The sequence below is a fragment of the Silene latifolia genome, chromosome 3, assembly GCF_048544455.1.
Source record: "Silene latifolia isolate original U9 population chromosome 3, ASM4854445v1, whole genome shotgun sequence".
NCBI lineage: Eukaryota > Viridiplantae > Streptophyta > Magnoliopsida > Caryophyllales > Caryophyllaceae > Silene > Silene latifolia.
In genome coordinates, this window is record NC_133528.1 from 146,225,941 (window position 1) to 146,240,027 (window position 14,087).

Sequence of the window (14,087 nt, forward strand, 5' to 3'; positions counted from 1 at the left end):
CTTGGGGTGTTACAATGCGTGGGTGTAATTGATAATTTACTCTAAAAATAATTTTTCAACTTATACAGTTTATAATTTATTTATTTATTTTACTCTAAAACCAAAAATACGAGAAATCGAAATACCTAAAACATCTTCACGGAAAATAGAACAAAGATTAACCGCACTACCCAACCATCCAAATTAATCAACTCTTTACACCGTTGCACCAGAGGACGTAAACTATTACTAAAAAGTTGATGGTTGCAGAAGAAATCATCACAAGGCTTATTATCCATAAGGACGAGTAGATTAACAATATGTAGCGATCAGGCATGCTCAAGACCAGCTAGTAGTGCACGCATCTCAGCTCTCATCGAGTTGCGCACGCCACAACAGAAAAAATAGGCGGATATGAAGTTACCAGTTTTATCCCGTATAATCCCTCCGCAACCTGCTGGGTATGGATTACCTCGAGAAGCTCCATCCGTATTAAGGAGAAACCAGCCATAAGGAGTAGGGTGCCAACGTACAAATATTTCGTCATAAGTCGATCCCGGAGAGGAATTGAATAAAGAGAACGGGTCGAAAGCGTTCTTGGAAGTATTAAATTGTTGTTGAAGAAAGTGTACCGGATCAATAGGATTTTCAGCCCCACGACCGAATACAGAGTTATTTCCCCATTCTCATATCCACCAACAGGTAATAGAGAAACTTCATGGGCCAATCACAAGATCCTAGAGGAGAGGTATTACGTATATTTTCCGATACCCACCTGGGAAACGAACTAGAGAAAAAGGAGTAAGGTGATATAGGAAGACCAATTTGCAACTAAATCTCGGTAGAATATGGACAAGATCGGAGAAGATGATCTGTAGTTTCATCCTCAGCTAAACATCGGGGACAAATGGTATCATCAGATAGGCCGCGACAGACTTATTTCGTGTCAATCGTCGTAGTAAGTGTCTCATCTTTGTCGATGTGACACCCTTAAATCTAGCCTTAATTAAATACGTAAATTCTACAGAAAAACTGGTAGGATATGTTTGTAAATGGTTCAACTAGTCCAAAAACCTGCAATTTCAAAAAAATTTCTAACTAAATCATTCACAACCAATCCAACATTCCCAATAGACGGGTGCCAAACCTGCAATTGCTACAATCTAATTTACTTAACACCGCTAAAGGTAAGAAAATACATAATGATACAACCCAAAATGGAAAAGGGAGACATATGTCCCTTCAAATTATATACAAACCAGAAGTTAGAAGGTTATTTACATAACCAAAAGATAAAAGGTTTCTACAAAAGAAAACCAAACTAGGTCCAAGGTTCCTTGCTCACTAGCTCGTCTGTGACCCCAACTAAGCATCAACAACCTGTCAAACGCATTTTATACAAACACGAAAGCCACAATTCAGTGGGGAGTAACTTCGAGTCCTCCCAGCCACGAATCGTCAAAATTAATGTAACATGTAATGTAACATGTAATGTAACATGTAAACAAATTGATAAACCATCTACTTATCACGTATTCTAACATATGACCCCTAGACTGACCAAACTAAACTATCATGTGAATCATATAACAAATTGTAATCCAAACTTTATCAACTGTAACCGGCTTACATCTCACCTATTACAGTTCATAAAATCACCATACAAGAAAGGGCAATATATCAAAGACAGGCATAAGTTCTTAGCACCGTCAATAGTCACTTTGTAACTCGAGTCTATACCACGAGGTAGGGAAGGTAATCGAACCGGTATCTTGGCTCAGCGGTTAATATTAATAAAACATGGCCAAGAGACAACACAACCCTAGCCTAAAATCACATGGAGACCTAGACATGCGGATACACACCACCGCACCCAAGACCCACAACTTTTTTTAAAACAAAGTGAAGTGAGTACCCTAAGGACACCACCGAAGGGTTGGCTAGTACTTAAGCCGACCACTTACTATCAAAATAAGTAACGAGGTCATGCCCCAACTTGGATAAACATCCACTAGTCAGAACACAAAGGCTATCAAGCGGTGAACATATACTCGTCAAAGACTATAAAGACCTATCTATGATGAAGGCCGAAGTACTCACCTAGGACCTAGTCCACTAGTCCCACTTGAACACTTTAGCCCACACCACACAAGACTCACCACACAAGTCAAGTAAGACACCCACTTAACCATAAGAGGGCAAAAAGTCCTACTTACCAACATAATTTCTAATATTCTATCATGTGAAAGGCTATATAAATGTCTAATCAGCAGATAAACCAACAGAATCCTCAATAGCAATTCAATACCAATTTCCAATTCTAGCAATTTTAACAATATTAAAGGCTTTAGGGGAAACTAGGGCCATTACTACAAAATAAGAAGCTAGTTAAATTCAACTAACTAAATAAGAAGCTATTTAAATTCAACTAACTACACATGTGAAATAGAGATATAATAAATGGCCTAAAGCAAGAAAAAGGCCGATTATCTAATTCATTCAACCGAATTTTTACCCGCAACCCCACTGCGCGACAGCACGGGTTAAATTGCGGGTGACCAATCACTCAATTAATCGACAACGCATCATCAAAGGGATTAAGGCTGGTTTTTAGACAATCAACAAACATTACAATTATCCCTATACAATTCATTCTGAGCCTATTATTTACAATTTCATCTTGTAAACTATCCTAACATGTGATAACTATTAATATAAGCATAGTTTTACCATTAACATAATTTTTATTACTAATATGATTCAATTCCTAAAGTGTACTCATACTAACTACGTCATTAATAAACCCGAAATGACAAATTTTGCACGGAAAACCGCGAAACAAGCAACGGACCGACCCGGGCCAACCGTGGGCTAGCCGTGGGCCTGCCACGGGCCTGCCGGCCTGCTGCCCGTCCCCCAACACCACCATTTTTCTCCATTTTTATTGAGTAAAAGACCGTCTGAACATTAATTAATCGTTCCCAATTCAACTTTGTTAATTTAAACTAACAAAAGGCATAATTTAAACTTGCATGCAACTAATTTTAACATGTGAAAACTACTACTCAAACAAAAATTCACCACACATACAAAAATCAAAAACATGTGACGATAATTCGTCGAGTAACTCGAAATATGTTACCTTAAGCTAGAAAAAAGAGCAATTAGCACCTCAAACCCAAACCCTAACTAGAAACTATCCGCTATCTTCAATAATATACGAGTCCCCAAACTCGTCTTCCAATCCTTCACCTAAATAAACAATTAAAACACAATAATAAGCACATAAAACCGAATTTCCGAAAATTGGTCTTAAAACAACTTACTAAAAACTGAAATTAGAACATACTAAGTTGTAGATCGCGACGAGGGGATTCCGGAAAGGTAAATTTCGTGAAAAACCGATAAGAAACGAAGAAATTAGGGCGATTTTAGCTTGAAAAGGGACAAAAATGGTGTTTTGATATTTTTAGAACCATGAAGAAGATGAAGGATGGACTAAAAACCAGGAAAAAAGAAAAGAAGGGGGAGGGGATGCCGCGTGAGGGAGGAAGGAAAGGAGGAAAAAGGAAGTGCGGGATTTTTAGTCGGGATTTTTACGAGTCGGGTTTGACTTGTTTCAATAATAATTAAATCCGTAAGTCAAAAGCAAATTCTGTCAAGACCAAAGTCTTTAAACACGAGATTACAATAAAATTGAGTATTCATACGACCCATTTCCAAATTCGTTTACCCAACGTTCAAACGAATTGTCATTTTCCCCCCGATACGCCCTTATTTCGAAATAAAAGATTTTACACGGTTTAAACTATTTTTAAACATTTCAAAACTATCAAAATAAATACTTTTCTTCAAAATATAATAAAATTATATTTCTTTGAATTATTTTTACTTTAAATACATTATTGTCAAATTTTACTTGATTAATTAATTATTTTCGAAATATATTAACGGTCCGAAATTTACGGGGCGTTACAGTCGATCTATTGTTGTTCTTATAAGTTAGCAAACCCTAGTTTGGGTTAATTTGGGGGTTTAGGGTTTTGGTCATCGTATGTGTTGTTGTTTGTTGATTATCGTTGTTGTAGGTGATGACGTGTTAATCGTTGTGCATTTGTATGATTGGCTACAGCATAACAGATTGCGAGAAGGTAGAGTTTCCCTACTCGGTTTACTGTTTAATTGTTATAAGATTGTGTGGTAATTGTTGTACGATTGATTATTTGCTGGTCGTTGTTGGTGTGTTGGAGTTGGGTGTTGGAGTTGTGATGGTTGATGGTGATGTTCACGAGGTGCGTCCTCGGCTGAGTGGAGTCACTTGCGGGAGTGGTTTCACGCCCTAGTTTCTCCCTTTGTGGAACCTGCCACATGAGGGGATGTGCACATTAATGAACAAGGTTATCGCTCGTTGATGAGCGGGGGCTTAGGTAGGGATAGGCTACGATCCTCCACTGGCGGTGAGGATTATCTGTTGCGATGGGTAATCTGGCAGGGCTACACACTTTAGTGTGTAGTCAGTTACATGTTGTGATTGGGAGTTGGAGGTGGATGATGATCAATTGTTTGTCTTTTCGTACTTGTCTTATTTTGATTATACAGTAACTGGCCCCGTTGTTGTTTTATAAAATTTGTGGTGATCCATTCGGGGATGGTGAACAGATTGTGATAGATGATGATGCTCACTAGCTATGGGGCCGTCATGGGGAGTCATCTCTCGAGTCTAAATTTCGCTGTCAAGAGTTTTATCATTCAGTTTTAGTTGTTGAACATTAGTAGCTTGTACTTTGGTTTTGGATTTTGGAATATGTTACCTATGTTTTGGATTGGTAAATTTGATATACTAACCTCGGGCAACCGAGATGGTGATGGTCTCTCATGCTAGGGTGGTCCTTGTAAGGCACCTTGGTATGTGGGGGTGTCACAAAGTGGTATCAGAGCGACGATTCTGGAACCTAAAATCAATGAACCTAATGAACATAGGGAGTCTAAATAAAATAAACTCGGGGAGAGGTGTTTGGAGCTACCGCAAAGACTTGGGAGACGTCCCGAAGTCGCATTGAGGCTCTTACGATTTCTAGCCGGTCATTATGAGGGTGTCTTGGGAGTTTTTATGTGTTTGGAGTAATGTGTGTTGTACTTGTAGCGGTGATTTTTTTGAAATTGTTGAATGAAATGGGAAAGTAATGTGTGTTGTACTGGTACCTTTAAATATATATTGGATGAAATATATTTTTGGGTTGAATGGAAGTGATTGGAGTATATGTAATGTGATGTGGAATATGTCTATATGATCATAATGATGTTAATGGGTGTTTTGTTGGTAGTAGCATGTGATTAAGGTCGTATGTATATATATATATATATATATATATATATATATATATATATATATATATATATATATATATATAAAGAGAGAGAGAGAGAGAGAGATGAGATCAAATGAGTCCACCCAAATTCATTGAGTCCATAAGTCCTCTTTAGGACCTTTAAAAAGATGGAGTGGAGGGCTGAGATTGAAAGAGAAAAAGGGAGGATTAGTGCAAAAATTAGGGATCAATTCTAATTAAATACTTTCCCTCTCTACTATCACTAATCAAACACTAATTTCACTATAAAACCCTTCTTTTTCCACTCACTTCTCTCTCCTATCACACAAATATCATCCCTTCATCTATCTAAAAACCAAAAAAATCCAAAAAACCAAAAAATTCAAAAAACCAAAAAAAAAAAAACTCCCTCCTCTCATCCTCACTGATGAGTCATAATTATATGCATATTTATGCCTCCCCTTAATTGCTTTTGATACGGTTTTCACGCTAGTTTATATTATTTACATGCCTTTTATGTTAGAATGTCGATACTTCCGCCTTTTGATGTTTAATGCAGGAATGGTGCATTTGAGGAGCAAAGGAATGAAATGGGCATCGCGGAGTGGGCATGAAGGGATACACGAAGTATGGCACGAGAATCCATAAGAATGAAGGAAGAGAAGTTAAGAAGAAAACACGAAGAAAAGAGCTTCTTTTTACAAGTGCCTACTTTGAAGAACCATATCTCTAGTTCTACAATATATTCTCAAGTGATTCCAACTGGATGTGAAATCTTATCTTCTTAGCTTTCCAACTCCGTGAAAATCGCTTGTTTCTGACAAGTAATATGACGGCCGTTTGAAGTTCAGTGCGCGAAGCAGGAAATTGGTGCCTTGATCGAGTCCAGTGAGGCTTGATCGAGGAACTTCATGCTCGATCGAGTACACATTGGGCTCGATCGAGGAATCAACCTAATCAATAAACTTTGCAATGTCGAGAGTTGGGGTATCTAGGAATTGGTGCCTCGATCGAGTGCACCTAGGCTCGATCGAGGAACCACTTGTTTTCATAATATTCCGCAAATTTCCTTAAGTTGGTTATGACTACTATAAATACCAAAACTCGTACTCTAGGTTATTTTATGCTTAATTTTCGGTAGGTTTAGTATAGCTACCTTAGAAAACTCTCTCAAATACTTAGTTTAGTTTAATTATTGTTCACATCTATTGCCTTTAATTACGGTATTGTTATAATCTTTCTTCAATTACTATTTCAATTACTTGTTCATCTTTTATGTTCTTAATTATGCTTTCTTATATCGTTATTGTTGTTATTGTTATTAGTATGAGTAGCTAAGCCTTTAATCTAGGGTGAAAAGGGATCTAGGTTGTTAGAAAATGGATTATTATGAATTGATTGTTAAATTGCTCTTAATTGTTGTTTGATTATCGTATTACTTCTAATTAGTTAATTACAGATCAGAATTGATTAATTAGTCTTGCATAAACTAGGATTATCACCGACCGGGTTAAGACTAGTATAGGCCACGATAATTGAATAGAGATAATTTAATGATAGCGATCGCATGTTAAATTAGATCTAAAAGAAATATTGAATCGACTGATCATATGACTTTCAACAATATAAATTGCTCAATCAATGATTTAAAATTCTACCCTTTGATGACGACCTAGTGAACCCGATCCCTAGACTTTAATATTATTGTTATTCGTCCTTATTTATTTGCAATTAGTTGATTAGCATACAAACAATCAAAGCCCCACAATTGGTTACTTTAAGACAGATTTAAATATAAACAAACTAGATAATCACCGCCTCCATGTGGATTCGACCCTGACTTACCACTAGCTATTTTGTTAGTACTAAGCTAGGATTTATTTTGATTAAGACAAACGACTGAAAATAACCTTATCAATTTTGGCGCCGTTGCCGGCGAGGGAACAATTTTCTGTTTGTTTTTGTTTAGTTTGTCTTTTGTCTCAGGGAACATCAGTTCCTTGAGACCGTTCTAATATTTTCCATCGAGTTTCTACAGGGTAAAGTAAAAACTTCCATGATTACATGCATAGATGGATTGATTGGATTCGTTCCCATAATTACGAGGCCAAAATTCCACGGCTTACTATGTGCCTTACCATCATAAAAGGTATGAACAAACAAACCCAAGCCTACATTGACTCCATAGGTATGGGAGATTTTGGTGGTAAGAATATTGAAGATGTCCTTTCTTTCTTTGAATGGCTTGTTGTTGAATGCATTAAACCCACTTTTTCATTTCAGCCATACATGGATGAGGGTGTGGGTGAGACCATAGAAACCGTTTTAAAGAATGAAAAAGATATTGAGGGAAACATAGAGGATGAGACCATATGATCAGTTGATAACCCCTTCTTTGACGACAATCTAGAACCCCTCTATGACGATTTTACAGACAGTGAGTCACATGAAGAGGACTTGACAGACCCCTTAGATTACCCCTTTTGTGATGAGCCTTGGGATAAGGAGAGTGATGATGCGCGATTTGAAGATATTGAGGTTAAATGGGACTCATGTAACGATATGCTAACTCTTTATTTTGATACTTCCCCTTCAGTTGTTGAATTTGATTCTAATTTTAAGTCTAGTGAGGTTCATTTTATTACACCTGTGCAGAATGCATATTTTAATGTTTCTGATGTTGAAGATGATATTAATGAATACTCTGCACAAGGGACCCTTACTAAGGACCCTTCAGATGCTTTGATATGTTTTAAGACATGTGCAGGTGAATCTCCCATTTGGAAAGCTAAGTAGGATGCTTTAGAGGCTGAAATATATGGGATAGAGCATATCAACAAAGGGAACGCGAAGGTATATGAGTCAGTGAATACTCCTAGCATGGTAGAGGTAATATATTCTTTTGCCACTAATTCCGTCATTAGGAGCGGTAGACATCCTGACCAAGAGGTAATTGTTGACGATAACTTCATAAGGATTACTGGTGTGGTGAGTGAAAAATTACCTCGTATGACTTCTACTTTGTGTTTTGATACTCCATATTCTCTTGGTTGGACTAACAATTTGATTCGGTTTTGCTATAATTGTCATCAAAAAATTGATATGCTGAGACTGTCTTTAACATTGATTTTATATGCTCCTGTTATATCTTGGTGCTACTTATGCTTGTGTAGCACATGCGCAGATTTATGATCGACTATTAAGAGCTTTGAGATGTTTTGATTATTCCCAATTGCGGGTAATTGATATATAAAGAAAGGAAGAGGACGACAACAGGTGCCTCGATCGAGTGGCATGGGGCTCGATCGAGTCACCATGTTTTTGGGTTTATTCATAGCCAGACGATGATAGGAATTACGCGGTTGATTATTTTCCCCTATTTTTGCAGCTGGTTTGGGGGAATTTCTCTGCTCTTACCCGGTATTCTCTTCCCTTGTACCTTCTTTAATTGCATTATCTATTTCTTTTCCTTTCCTTTTGTTAGTTGTGTTCTTTAGGTTGCTGTATTTGTGTGTGATTGCTATGCTGTAGGCGTCACAATGAGGACACTGTGACATTTAGGTTTGGGGTAGGAGTTTAATTATGTTGTGTGATTTAGTTATTGTTGTGTGTTTTTATATAAAAATCCATAAAAATTTAAAAAAATTATAAAATACAAAAACATGTTTTTCCTTTGTTTTAGGTCGAGTCTTGGTGAATTTAATAACAATGATGTTCAATTGCATTGTTTTTGCATTTGAATCCCATATAGTTGTCCATGTACATTGTTTTGACTCGTTATCTATGAAAACAGAGCTCATAATTCAAGTCTTAACCGTATTGACATGTCTTATATTGATTAGATTTGACACAATTATGTTGGTAAACTACTTAAATTTTGAGGTCTATAGAGCTTCCTAGGCCAGGAACATCAATAAACTGGTCTCATTGTCAATTAGGCTTGAGTGTGGTTTCTCCTTGTAGAATGTGTAATATCAAACTGCATAAGTGTGACATTGATTTCTTAATACTTTTATTGCTTTCATTCGACTAAGTACATGTGGATAGGTGGTTCTTACCGTTCAAATAAGCCTTACAATTGCCTTTTTGTTAGCCCGTTTGAATCCTTGTAGCCAATCTTAAATTACATCTTATGAGTTACAATCCAAGAATTTGCCTACCTTTTCGGGACAGTCGCAGTTGCTTGTTTATCATGTTTATTTTGTTATTATGGTCGGGTTGGGACTTATTGTTGTCATGTGGGTATAACAAAGTATTTATTTAGCAATTGTGTTGTATCCTTGTGTTGGAAAAAGAAAAATATGAAGCGAAAGAAAAAAGAAAAAAAAAAAAAGACAGAAAAAATCGAAAAAAAGAGGAAAAGAAAAGAAAAGAAAAGAAAAGAAAAGAAAAGAGATTGCTTCATTTGGTTTTTGTCAAAGATCAAAAGAATGTTTGTTAGAGTCTAATGCATAATTGGAGAGTAGTTTGTTAGCTTTCATATGTTGTAAAGTTGAGATCATTTCTCTAAGTTGGGTTCATTTATTATCAAAGATTTGGTTTTGGTTTAGCGCCGCGACTACCGTCTTAGCTCCACATATCCATAACGTGCTTTGGCACAAACCACTTCTATTCCTTTAACCCATTTGCCACCTTTATTGTCCTTGATACATGTACTTTTGTCTACATATGATGATTGCATATTAGTTGGGGAAATCCCTATCACATTAGATTGCATGCATGTTTCATAAGTTGAGTGAGTGTTTCTACTTCTTTCTATCTTCACATATAACTCACCCTATATACTTATGAGTGCATGAGTGAAATCCGCGAGAATCCGACTAATTTGTCTTGCAAGATCGAAAGGTATTTGGCATTTGTCTATAGTATGGTGATTTGAGACTTGAGCTACGTTTTCTATTTCCCGTACCTTTGAATTTGTTTTATTGGTACACTCTAGTCATTACTTTGTTACAGATATGGATAGCTTGGGATTTGTATGTGCATTAAACATTAGCTCTGAGTTGTTTATTCATCATTTGTATATTTGTCTTTTGTATTGTGTGTTGCTTTACTTGAGGACAAGCAAACAGATGGTTTGGGGGATTTTGATGAGTCATAATTATATGCATATTTATGCCTCCCCTTAATTGCTTTTGATACGGTTTTCGTGCTAGTTTATATCATTTACATGCCTTTTATGTTAGAATGTCGATACTTCCGCCTTTTGATGTTTAATGCAGGAATGATGCATTTGAGGAGCAAAGGAATGAAATGGGCATCACGGAGTGGGAATGAAGGGATACACGAAGCATGGCACGAGAATCCATAAGAATGAAGGAAGAGAAGTTAAGAAGAAAACACGAAGAAAAGAGCTTCTTTTTACAAGTGCCTACTTTGAAGAACCATATCTCTAGTTCTACAATATATTCTCAAGTGATTCCAACTGGACGTGAAAGCTTATCTTCTTGGCTTTCCAACGCCGTGAAAATCGCTTGTTTCTGACAAGTAACGAAGAAATGGCGGTCGTTTGAAGTTCAGTGCGCGAAGCAGGAAATTGGTGCCTCGATCGAGTCCAGTGAGGCCCGATCGAGGAACTTCATGCTCGATCGAGTACATCTTGGGCTCGATCGAGGAATCAACCTAATCAATAAACTTTGCAATGTCGAGAGTTGGGGTATCTGGGAATTGGTGCCTCGATCGAGTGCACCTAGGCTCGATCGAGGAACCACTTGTTTTCATAATATTCCGCAAATTTTCTTAAGTTGGTTATGACTACTATAAATACCAAAACTCGTACTCTAGGTTATTTTATGCTTAATTTTCGGTAGTTTTAGTATAGCTACCTTAGAAAACTCTCTCAAATACTTAGTTTAGTTTAATTATTGTTCGGATCTATTGCCTTTAATTACGGTATTGTTATAATCTTTCTTCAATTACTATTTCAATTACTTGTTCATCTTTTATGTTCTTAATTATGCTTTCTTATATCGTTATTGTTGTTATTGTTATTAGTATGAGTAGCTAAGCCTTTAATCTAGGGTGAAAAGGGATCTAGGTTGTTAGAAAAGGGATTATTATGAATTGATTGTTAAATTGCTCTTAATTGTTGTTTGATTATCGTATTACTTCTAATTAGTTAATTACTGATCAGAATTGATTAGTTAGTCTTGCATAAACTAGGATTATCATCGACCGGGTTAAGACTAGTATAAGCCACGATAATTGAATAGAGATAATTTAATGATAGCGATCGCATGTTAAATTAGACCTAAAAGAAATATTGAATCGACTGATCATATGACTTTCAACAATATAAATTGCTCAATCAATGAATTAAAATTCTACCCTTTGATGACGACCTAGTGAACCCGATCCCTAGACTCTTTAATATTATTGTTATTCGTCCTTATTTATTTGCAATTAGTTGATTAGCATACAAACAATCAAAGCCCCACAATTGGTTACTTTAAGACAGATTTAAATATAAACAAACTAGATAATCACCGCCTCCATGTGGATTCGACCCTGACTTACCACTAGCTATTTTGTTAGTACTAAGCTAGGATTTATTTTGATTAAGGCAAACGACTGAAAATAACCTTATCAATTTTGGCGCCGTTGCCGGGGAGGGAACAATTTTTCTGTTTGTTTTTGTTTAGTTTGTCTTTTGTCTCAGGGAACATCAGTTCCTTGAGACCGTTCTAATGTTTTCCATCGAGTTTCTACAGGGTGAATATGAAAACTTCCATGATTACATGCATAGATGAATTGATTGGATTCGTTCCCATAATTACGAGGCCAAAATTCCACGGCTTACTATGTGCCTTACCATCTTAAAAGGTATGAACAGACAAACCCAAGCCTACATTGACTCCATAGGTATGGGAGATTTTGGTGGTAAGAATATTGAAGATGTCCTTTCTTTCTTTGAATGGCTTTCTATTTAATGCATTAAACCCACTTTTTCATTTCAGCCATACATGGATGAGGGTGTGGGTGAGACCATAGAAGTCGTTTTAAAGAATGAAAAAGATATTGAGGGAAACATAGAGGATGAGACCATATGCTCAGTTGATAACCCCTTCTTTGACGACAATCTAGAACCCCTCTATGACGATTTTACAGACAGTGAGTCACATGAGGAGGACTTGATAGACCCCTTAGATTACCCCTTTTGTGATGAGTCTTGGGATAAGGAGAGTTATGATGCGCGATTTGAAGATCTTGAGGTTAAATGGGACTCATATGACGATATGCTGACTCTTTATTTTGATACTTCCCCTTCAGTTGTTGAATTTGATTCTAATTTTGAGTCTAGTGAGGTTCATTTTATTACACCTGTGCATAATGCATATTTTGATGTTTCTGATGTTGAAGATGATATTGATGAATACTCTGCACAAGGGACCCTTACTAAGGACCCTTCAGATGCTTTGATATGTTTTGAGACATGTGCAGGTGAATCTCCCATTTGGAAAGCTGAGTTGGATGCTTTAGAGGCTGAAATATATGGGATAGAGCCTATCAACAAAGGGAATGCGAAGGTATATATATATAAATTTTGTGTTTAATATACATGTGGATATGATAAAATTTCACCTATGTACTGGTTTTAGAAGTATTGAGTTGTTTTTGTTTGTCTTATTCATGTTCAAGTTGTTTTGTTTAAAAAAATTGATTTGTATGAAAACCGATAATGGAAGGGTTGTCTTAAAACTACCATAAGTAGAGTTCTAGAAATTACATCGCTGTAATTCTAATTGGAGGTGATAACTTGTCCTCTTACGATTCTACCGATAGGTCACACGCCCTGAATGACCAAGTAACGAGTGAGATATGACTGTTTTACGAAAACTGGACGTTGCTGAGAGCTGTGCTGGTACTCGATCGAGTAGGCCATACTCGGTCGAGTATCTTTCATACTCAACCGAGTAACCCATATTCGGCCGAGTAATCTTTCGATGATAATTCTGTTCAGCTTCTGGAGTTGTGAACTCGACCAAGTAGTCTCATTACTCGACCGAGTGTCTTGTACTCGGTCGAGTACGTCATGCACTCGACCGAGTATCTCTTTGGGCGGTTATTTTGAGTCGACGGCTACGTTCTTACATATGTTTTGAGTAGTAGGTTATGTGCACGTGTATGTTTTGGGTTTTAAAGCATTCTTTTATATATGTGACAGTCTTGATACGTAAGCTACCAGATGCTTTGATATGGAGAATGCCGGCTTATGAGGGATATGTGTCGGATAGGGAGGACATGTGTTATATGTGGTTGTGAGGGATAGTGGAAAAAGAAAGGGAATATTGATGAGCTAATCGAGGCAAGGAGCATGTTTTGTGAGATATGGTGAGTGATATAGTCGCGTGTTGAGTAATATCAAAGTAAGTGTATATGGACAAGGGTGAAGTAAGTGTAAAGAAACGTGAGAATAAAAGATTGAAAGGAAGGATGTGAATAATGACAACTTGAGGAGTGTAAGGATTTATGGATAGAGATGGTTATGATGGTGTTGGTTAAAAATATTTATGTAATGAAAGGTTGTCGTAGAGGGATGGAGAAGAGGGGTATATAGTGAACTTAGATGGAGTTATGTCGCGACGTTGATTTGTAGATAGTGACTGAGTTTGGGAATTTGAATTATCAAAAGGTGAGCCTAATGTGAAATTCTTTGAACAATTAACGGTATGAGGTGAATTTTTGGTTTTCCAGGGATACGAAAAGGGAGATACAACTAATTTAAGAGTAACCGTTAGTTGTGTAGACTTAGTGGTGACAGGTGTGAGTGAGAAGTAT